Raw genomic sequence first — 10441 nt, 5'->3', positions numbered from 1 at the left:
TAATAGTACTTTCTTTACCAGATGTGTCTTTTGCAAATATTTTCTCCCAGTGTCTGGCTTGTCTTCTAATTATCTTGATATTGTCTTTTGCAGAGCAGAAGATTTTATTTTCAATGAGTCCAATTTATCAATTATTTCTTTCATGAACCATGTCTCGTGTTGTATCTTAAAAGGCATCATCATACCCAAGATCATCTAGATTTTCTCCTATGTTACCTTCTAAAGGTTTTATAGTTTTGCATTTTACATTTAAGTCTATGATCCCTTTTGAGTTAATTTTTATGAAGGGTGTAAGGTTTGTATCTAGATTGACTTTTTGTATGTGGATGCTCAGTTGTTCCAGCATAATTTGTTGAAATACTATTTTTGTTCAATTTTTTTTTTTGCTTTTGCTCCTTTGTCAGGTATCAGTTGCCTATGTTTAAGGGAGTCTATTTCTATGCTCTCTCTTCTGTTCCACTGATCTATTTGTTTGTCCTTTTGCCAATACAACACTGTCTCGATTATTGAAGCTTTATTGTTAAGATTTGAAGTTTCCTATTGGCTGACCTCCAACTTTGTTCTTCTCCTTCAATATTGAGTTGGCTATTCTGGGTCTTTTGCTTCTCCATACAAACTTTAGAATCAGTCTGTTTGTATCCACAAAATAACTTATTTGGATTTTGATTGGGATTCTGTTGAATCTCTAGATCAAGTTGATGAGAACTGACATCTTGACAATATTATGTCTTACTATCCATGACCATGAAATATCTCTCCATTTATTTAGTTCTTCTTCGATATATTTCATGAGAGTTTTGTAGTTTTCCTCATATAGACCTTGTACATATTTTGTTAGCTTTATACCTAAATATATCATTTCAGGGAAAGGTAATGTAAATGGTAATGTGTTTTTAATCCCAAATTCCACTTGTTCATTGCCAGTATGTAGAAAACTGAATGACTTTTGTACATTAACCTTTTATCCTACAACTTCTGCTATAATCACTTATTAGTTCCATCAATTGTTTTGATTTGTTGTTTTTATCAATTCTTTTGGATTTTCTACATAAACAATCATGTCATCTACAAAGACTGTTTTATTTCTTCCTTCTCATTCTGTATGGGTTTTATTTCAGTATGATATAGAAATGCAGTGATGATAGGAACATCCTTGCTTTCTTCCTGAATTTAGCAGGATAGCTTCACATTTCTTCCGATTAAGTATGATGTTAGCTGCAGGTTTTTTTTGTAGATATTCTTTTTAAGGTAGAAGCTTCCCTCTCTTCCTATTTTGCCAAAAGTTTTTATCATGAATGGTTGTTGGATTTTACCAAATGCTTTTTCTGCAACTATTCCATATAATCATGTGATTTTTCCTTTTCAGTCTGTTACATGATGGATTACATTAATTTATTTTCAAATGTTAAACTAGACTTGCATACCTGAGATAAATCCTCCTTGGCTGTCGTGCAAAATCTTTTTTATATGTTGTTAGATTCAATTTGCTAATGTTCTTGAGGGTTTTGAACTACTATTGTGTTACTGTCAATTTCTCCCTTTATGTCTGTTAATATTTGCTTTATGTATTTAGGTGTCCTTATGTTGGCTGCATATATATTTACAATTGCTAATCTTTTTATTAGATTGATCCCTTGATCAGTATGTAATGTTCTTCTTTGTCTTTTATTATAGTCTTTGTTTTCAAGTCTATTTTATCTGATATAAATACCCTTGCTTTCTTTTTATTTACATGGAATACCTTTTTCTATCCCCTCACTTTCATTCTGTATCCATTCGGCTATCTTTTGATTGGAGCACTTAGTCCATTAACATTTAACATAACTATTGATAGGTACTTACATATTTCCATTTTGTTAATTGTTTGTGGGTTGTTTTTATAGTTCTTTTCTGTTGCTTTCTTCTTCTTTTGCTCTCTTTCCTTGTGATTTGATGACCCTTTTTAGTGTCATGTTTGGATTCTTTTCTCTTTATTATGTATATACCTCTTATAGATATTTGGTTTGTGGTTACCATGATGTATATATGTATGTGTGTGTGTGTGTGTGTGTGTGTGTATGCGTGTATGCCTTAAGTTTGAATGCATTTTAAAAACCCTGCATTTTCCTCCCCTTCCATTTACTGTTTTTGACATCATATTTCACATATTTTTATTTTGTGTATCCCTTAACTACTTATTGTGGACAGAGATGGTTTTACTCCTTTTGTCTTTTAACCTTCCTAGTAACTTTATTATTGGTTTATCTACTACTTTTACTGTATGTTTACCTTTACCAATGAGATTTTTGTTTTGTAATTTTCATATTCCTAAAGCTGTGATCTTTTCTTTTCTGCTTAGACAAGTCCTTTTAACACTTTTGTAAAGCAGGTTTTGTGGTATTGAACTCTGTTAGCATTTGCTTGTCTGTAAAACTGTTGATTTCTTCTTCAAATCTGAATAATAGCCATACTGGGTAGAGTATTCTTGGTTGTAAGTTTTTCCTTTTCATTACTTTAAATATACCATGTCACTCCCTTCTGGCCTGCAGAGTTTCTGTGAAATTTCAGCTGATAACCTTATGGGGTGGGGGTTCCCTTGTATGTAATCTGTTGTTTTCCCATCTCTTTATCTTCAGTTTTGTCATTTTAATTACAATGTGTCTTGATGTGGTCCTCTTTAGGTTGATCCTGTTTGGGACTCTCTGTGCTTCCTGGACCTGGATGTCTGTTTTCTTTCCCAGGTTAGGGAAGTTTTCAGCTATTATGTCTTAAAATATGTTCTCTGCCCCCTTTTCTCTTCTCCTTCTGGGACCCCTATAATGTAAATGTTAATAATGTTGATGTTGCCCCAGAGGTCTGTGGAACTATCTTCATTTTTTTAAATCTTTTTCTTTCTTCTATTCAGATTCAGTGATTTCCACTACTCTGTCTTCCAGTTTGCTGATCTGTTCCTCTGTATCATCTAAATCTACTGTTGATTCCATCTAGTGTATTTTTATTTCAGTTATTATATTCTTCAGCTCTGTTTGTTTCTTCTTTATATTTTCTTTTTGTTAAACTTCTTAGTGTGTTCATCCTTTCTTGTCCTGAGGTTTTTGAGTATACTTCTGATCATTATCTGGAACTCTTTATTGGGTAAATTGCCTAGCATCACTCCACTTACTCCTGCTTCTTTGTTTGGAACATATTTCTCTGTTGCCTCTTTTTGCCTAATTCACTGTTTTTATTTCTATGTATTTGGTAGGTTGACTATGTTTCCTGATCTTGGAGATGTGGCCTTTTGTAGGAGACATCCTATTTATCCCAGCAGCACTCTCCCCCTTGGTCACCAGAGCTACATGCTCTAGAGGTGCCTCCTATGTGGGCTGCATGGACACTTCTGTTGTGGTGGGCTGACTGTGGTGATTTGACAGATGTTGCTGGCCCCTGACTGGTTACTTGCCAGGCCTTGCCTTGTGTGGAGCTGCTGGCGGGTGGGGCTGGGTCATGAGGTCACTGGCTGCAGAGAGTCAGGGGACCCTGTGACTAGTGCTGGCTCCTGGTGGTGTGACTGGCTTCCAGGCTGTGTGTCCCAAATCTGGTGTCAGCCCACTGGTAGACAGGACAAGTTCCTGACACAGCTAGCTGTGTGGCGCAAGGTGTCCAAGGTGTTGGCCTGCTGGTGGGTACACTGGGTCCTGACATGGCAGGCTGTGGGGCTGCAGTGGTTCTAAAGCTGGTGTCCATCTGCTGTTGTGTGTGTCTGGTGCCCAGAGGACTCTGGGGCTAGTGCCAGCCCACTGGTTGGTGAGACAGGTCCTGGGGTTAGTCCTGGCCCACTGGTGGGTGGAACTGTATCCTGGGGTATCTGGTTACAGGGCCCTGAGTGTCCTCAATTTGCTGTCTGCCCATTGTTGGGTGGGGTCAGGGTTCAGGTGGTCCTAAGGCTAGTGATGGCTTATTGGTGGGTAGAGCCAGGTCCCAGGATCTCTGGCTGCAAGGCCCTGGGGTCCTGGAGCTGGTGTCAACCCACTGGTGGGTGGGGCGGGGTACCAGAGTTGCTGGAGATTCAGGGGGTCCAAAGGCAGCTGGCCTGCTGATCAGTGGGGGCTATGTCCCCCTTGGCTAGCTTCTGGGCCTGAGGCATCCCAGTTCTAGGTCAACAGGCTGGTGGGTGGGGCCAGGTCTCAGTGCTAATAAGCTAGAGGAGGATTCCAAAATAGCACTTTCCAGTACCAGTGTCCTAGTAGTAGAACGAGCTCCCCAGGAGGGTTGCTGCCAGGGTCTCTGGCATTCTCCAAGATCATCTGGTGGGTGTGACCCAGGCTCCTCTCAAATTACTGCTTCTGCCCTGTACGCCTTTTAAGAGTGGAGTCTCTATTTCCTATAGCCCTCTGGCTCTCCCAAAAGTAAGCCCTACTGGCTTCAAAGTCACACATTCTGAGAGCTCATTTTCCCAGGGCAGGACCCCCAGGCTCAGGGGCCCAAAGTGGGGCTCAGACCCCTCACTCCTTGGGGAGAACATCTGCAATTGAAATTATTCTCCGGTTTCTGGGTCACCCACCCAGGAGTATGAGTCTTGACTATACTGTGTCTCTGCCCCTCCTGCCCATCTCACTATGGTTTCTTCTTTATATCTTTACTTGTAAAAGATCTTTTTCCCTAGTCTTCTGGTTTTTTTCATCAATAGTTTCTCTGTTGTAATTTTGGCTTGACTTTGAGAGAAGGTAAGCTCAGGGTCTTTCTACTCTACCATCTTGGCCACTCCTCACCTCTGACCTCATGTTTTTTATGAGAAAACTTCCATCACTCAAGTCATTGTTCCTTATATGAATTGTGTCATTCTTGTTTACCTACTTATAAGATTAAATTTTTTTTTTTACTTTCCTGCAGTTGAGTATGATGTGTTTAAGTTTTATTTTCTTTGAGTTTATCTTGTTTAGGGGTTTGCTGAGCTTATTAAATATGTACATTTTTATCTTTTCCAAAATTTGTAAAATTTCCAGCCATTATTTCTTCAAAAACGTTTACGTACTGCTCCATTCTCATTTTTCTCTCCTTCTGGAACTCCAATTGCTTGGATGTTTGACATTTTGATATTGTCACAGATGTTTTGCTTTATTTTTTTCCTCTCTGTTCTTCAAATTGCATAATATTTACTTCCCTATTTTCAAACTCCTCTGTCTTCTACATTCTGCCATGGAGCTCACGAAGGGATTTTTTTTTTTAATTTAGAGATTCCAATTTTTAATTTCTAAACTTTCCATTTAATTCTTTTTTATAGTTTCTATTTCTCTGCTGGCAAATTCTATCTTTTATTCATTTCAATTATGTTTTCATTTTTTCATAAAACATAGCTATAATAGCTGCTTTAAAATCTTCGTCTAATAATTTTAATACTTAGCATCTGTTGATCTTTTCCCTTGATAATTGTCCACGTTTTCCTGGTTGTATGCTGAATAATTTTGGATTGTATAATGGATATTGTGAATGTCCATTATACAATGCACTCTAGTTCCTGTTATAATCCTCTGGAGCACGATGATTTTTATTTAGCAGGCAATCAGGATGGTTAGGTTCAGACCACAAATTCTGCCTCAGTTTTTGCGTGTGGTGGTTCAAATTTTGGTTCAGTTCTAAAAAACACTTTTGCTGTTTGCTTGAGCCAGTCCACAATAATAAAAAAAAAAAAATGAGCCCAAGATATCTGCAGATTTATACACAGAGGTAAGGGATCCTCTTCTCTGGCTCTCTCTGCTCTGAGAATCTCTCTTCACTCTCTAGCCCCCAGAGCCTCCTTTGCTGGTTTTTCTGATTATAAAGATGGGCTTTCTATTTAAGTGTTAGCCTCTCATGCATCCACTCCATGACTTGCTGTTCTGTGACTGGGGTCCACCCTTGGGGCAAAGCATAAAAGGGAAATGTAAGTGGGAAACATACCTGTGCCTTCGCTTTGACTCCATTCCTCTTACTTTTGTTTATTTTTAGGAGTCCTCTATTAGTCTTTTTTCCTAGTATTTTAGTTGTAATTAGTAGGAAATATGGGCTATGGTTGGCTTACATAACCATGCTGGACCCAGAAATCCTATCCTTATTGTTTAAATCAATGTTTCTCAAACAGTGGATCATGACCACTTGTGGGTCATATACTCGATTTAGTGGATTGTTGATTCGTATTTTAAAACTTAAGTGTGTAAGTGATTAGTCTAGATTATATCCAATTGTGTCACATGTAATAAAAGTAACTTATTTTATAAAATTTTTACTTGCTTTTTATTCAACGTATATTTATTGAACACCTACTATGTTTCAAAAACTGTTTTCAATCATGGGGAGCATAGTAGTGAACATAATGTACAAACATGCATACTTATTTTTAAATGGGTTGGAGGAAAAAATATTTCTTAGAAGTTAGTACAGTCTATAGTAGGTATACAAATAAAAGAAAAAATAGTCTGCCATACCTGTTTAGTCTTGTGTAAAGGGATTCTGTGGGGAATATTGGGAAAGTGTGACAATTGCACCATATGGCAAGAAACAGAAATCTAAGTTTTCCAAGGAGGTGATCTGCAGCAATGTGAATGGTGGACCAAATTAGGACTAAGATCAATTTTTGAAATAGCTACAGTGTCGGGTTTTTTACAGAGCTTACATAAACAAGCTCTCCCCACCCCCAAAATGTACTGGTGGTTTTACACTGATTGTGAAGATAAAGATAAAGAGAGTTTACATCACATCATAGAATGGAAAGCTAGAACCACCGTTGCTAAAAATTCTTCTACCACCCTACAATCAGGAAGTCTCTACTGACTACATTTAAGAGTTGCAGGCCCTTGACATGGTGCCTGGTCTCTCTCTTTTCTCTCTCCCATATTCTCTTTTCTGCTACCCTACCCACCCACCCAACATCACATTCCTGCTTATTTCTTATAGATGACAATGTAAGTTTCCTTTCTTCAACTTGTGTCTCAGATCTGATAGTACATGAACTTCAGGACCCATTCTACAGCTTCTTATCACTCTCCCCTCCCTTATCTAAAAAGGCTATTTTTCCTTTGCATTTGGGGTCTTGTTATGTTATTAGGAGTCCCATTTTGGCTCTGTACTTGGGAAAGGAGCAACACAAGGCCCTATTGTCCTCATGTCCAAATAGTCCCCAGGAGTGGAAATTGGAGAAATGACAGTATGCTTTTCCCACGTCAAATGCCTCTGGTAACTTATTGGATAGCCTATACCTAAGTGGATCAGAGAATCATATGTAGTCGTACATACATACAGTCATACATGCTTTTTTCCTATTCCAAATTTTGTTTGTTACAAACATGCTTGTTTTTAGTAGAAATGCTCCTCACCTATTTCTTTTTTTCTTTTTCTTTTTTTTTTTCTTTTTGCGGTACGCGGGCCTCTCCCTGTTGTGGCCTCTCCCGTTGCGGAGCACAGGTTCCGGACGCGCAGGTTCAGTGGCCATGGCTCACGGGCCCAGCCGCTCCTCAGCATGTGGGATCTTCCCAGACCGGGACACAAACCCATGTTCCCTGCATCGGCAGGTGGACTCTCAACGACTACGCCACCAGGGAAGCCCCTCACCTATTTCTGATATGGTATTAATATTGGGATGGGAAGCACAGCACCCATTCCATACATATAGCAGAGATCATTAAGGAACAGTTCCCTATAACCCACTTCCTCCATTCTCAAATTTTTTTCTCAACACAGCCCTAAGTCAGCCACTGACAATCAATCAGTATTGAAACAGGAGATTATTTTCCTTTTCTTCTTTTGGTCATAACAAAAAACTTTCCCAGAAAGTTATGTTTTTGCCAGTTTTCACAAATGAATTTGCATTCCTATAAGGTAATTGCAGAAAGCAATGTCCATTCTAATTCTTTCAAGTTTCTCTAGGCACCATTTTCAACCATAAAGGAAACTAACTGAATATATGTAGCTAAAGTAAATGTACATTTAGACAAACACAAATATTCTTTTTGAAGAACAAATAATCTGCTTCTTTAAAAAAATGTGCAGATCTGGAAGCAATTTGGTAAATTTACTGCATGTAAATTATAATTAACTTTAGACAGAAATTATTTGTTTTCTTGAAAAGAGATAGATAAACTCAAGGATGAGGGGATCAGGTTCAAATCTTAATTCTAGAGTTAAGTGAGGCAGAAAGAGATCCAACTATATGCCAACTATAAATATATGCTAGGCTGTTTGAATTTCCATGTTACTGTCTACAATGCTACATTACTATCTTGTAGTAACAAAATCTTACACATTTATGGCTTTGACTACACAGAGATTTTCTGAATATGATCATTTTAATTCAAGTTGCTCAACATATAAAATTGAGGTGAATTAGAAAGTATGTACCATAAGCACCAAGCCTGAAAATGTACTATCAAATTCAACCAAAGTTTGTTAATACGAGCATTAATAAATTTAAAAAGACCACTGTTCAGGGAGTAAAATAGATGAATTGAAGCAGAAATTTAAATTCTGCTTTTAAAAAATGGTGCTGTGAAATGCCTGTTCTATTCAGACTTCCCCCCTAGGAGGATCTTCTGTTGCTCACAGTTTTTGCTGAGGGAACAACGGACCCTATACTTCTACCTCTCCACCCCATAGAAAGCTAGATAGGTGTCAACACTTAATGCTAAGGTAACACAACATTAAGTCCACCAGATGTCTATATCATAACTTGGTATAAAGATTACAGAGAAAAAGTACAGCTAAGTCAATCAGATTTACCTTGGAAAGCTAAAAATAATAGATAGGGAAGAAAATGCCAGGTGGTGATGAGCTGTGAAGTTGGAAGGTCAAGTGCACCCAAGGGTTAGAATATCCATTTGGATCATGAGTAAGAAAAATAACCAAAGATAATTTTGAGAGAAGGAGAGAGAGAGAGAGAGAACAGAAGCATAGAGAAAAGCAGATAATTGAGCAGCATCTAAAATAGAAAAAGTAGTTGCATCTCTCTGCCCATCAAGGAGTCTGAGATCATTGACTTTTTCCTGGGGACATCTCTCAAGGATGAGGTTTTGAAAATTGTGTCTGTGCAAAAGCAGACCTGAGCTGAGCAGTGGATAAGGTTAACAGCACTTGTCACCACTGGGGACCCCAGTGGCCATATCAGTCTGGGTGCTAAGTGTTCCAAGGAGGTAACCACAGCCATCCATGGGACCATAATACTGTCCAAGATTTCCATTGCCCCTTTTCTAATATATTTTCATGTATCCATCTCATAAATATGGCACCTTGCCCAGAGGAGGTCAAAAGTACCTCCTTCCTCCTATTCTGGGCCCCACTCTGTCATGTTCCCTTAGATATTGCCTTATCATATATGCATCTCCTCACTCTTTTCACTCAGCCTAAATATATCACCAAAACTCTTCCATCTTAACTCTGCATCAGCACTGCATCTTCATGAAGCTAAAACTTGTTTCTTCCCTTCCTTTCTCAGTTAAGCATTTTGAAAGCCTACGGATGTATCTACACTTCACACTTCTAATTAATCCCCCAGCCTACTGTGAGCTGGCTTCTACCTTCATTCCACAAAGATCCTCTCACAATACCCTTGATCACCAACTTGCCAAATATAATGATCTCTTTTAAAACCTGAGCAGGATATTCTCCATTTACCTCACCAGTTTTACTCTCCATTATTTTCCATTTTGCTTGTTGCTCAGGGAAGCTGACTTACATAAACTACCTCAACTGCTCTTTTTTCTTCTGGCAACCAGTTGAGTTCTGTCAATGGGAGGCACTGTAGGAGGCCCATATATATGTATATGTATGGGAGGTATACGTCAGGAGGTCCTCTTCTACAGCTGAATCTCTCAATCTCTCTCTCATTCTCTTTCTCTCTCTCTCTCAGACACAGAGACACAGAGACACAGAGACACACACACAGACACACACACACACACACACACACACACTTCTTAATTACCCCATTTGAAGGAGCCAGCTGTTTCCTGGCGAAACTGACCCATTCAAGTCCTTAAAGTCCTTATCAAAGTTGTCTTTTTTTTTTTTTTTTAACATCTTTATTGGGGTATAATTGCTTTACAATGGCGTGTTAGTTTCTGCTTTATAACAAAGTGAATCAGCTATACATATACATGTGCTCCCATGTGTCTTCCCTCTTGCATCTCCCTCCCTCCCACTCTCCCCCTCCCACCCCCCCAGGCTGTCCCAAAGCCCCGAGCTAATATCCCTGTGCCTTGCGGCTGCTTCCCCCTAGCTATCTACCTTACTACGTTTGTTAGTGTGTATATGTCCATGACTCTCCCTCGCCCTGTCAAAACTCACCCTTCCCCCTCCCCATATCCTCAAGTCCGTTCTCCAGTAGGTCTGAGCCTCTATTCCTGTCTTATCCCTAGGTTCTTCATGACATTTTTTCCCCTTAAATTCCATATATATGTGTTAGCATACGGTATTTGTCTTTGTCTTTCTGACTTACTTCACTCTGTATGACAGA

Source organism: Phocoena sinus, chromosome 10 (genome assembly GCF_008692025.1).
Source record: "Phocoena sinus isolate mPhoSin1 chromosome 10, mPhoSin1.pri, whole genome shotgun sequence".
In the NCBI taxonomy this organism is placed as follows: Eukaryota; Metazoa; Chordata; class Mammalia; order Artiodactyla; family Phocoenidae; genus Phocoena; species Phocoena sinus.
Note: the sequence above shows the minus strand (reverse complement) of the source record.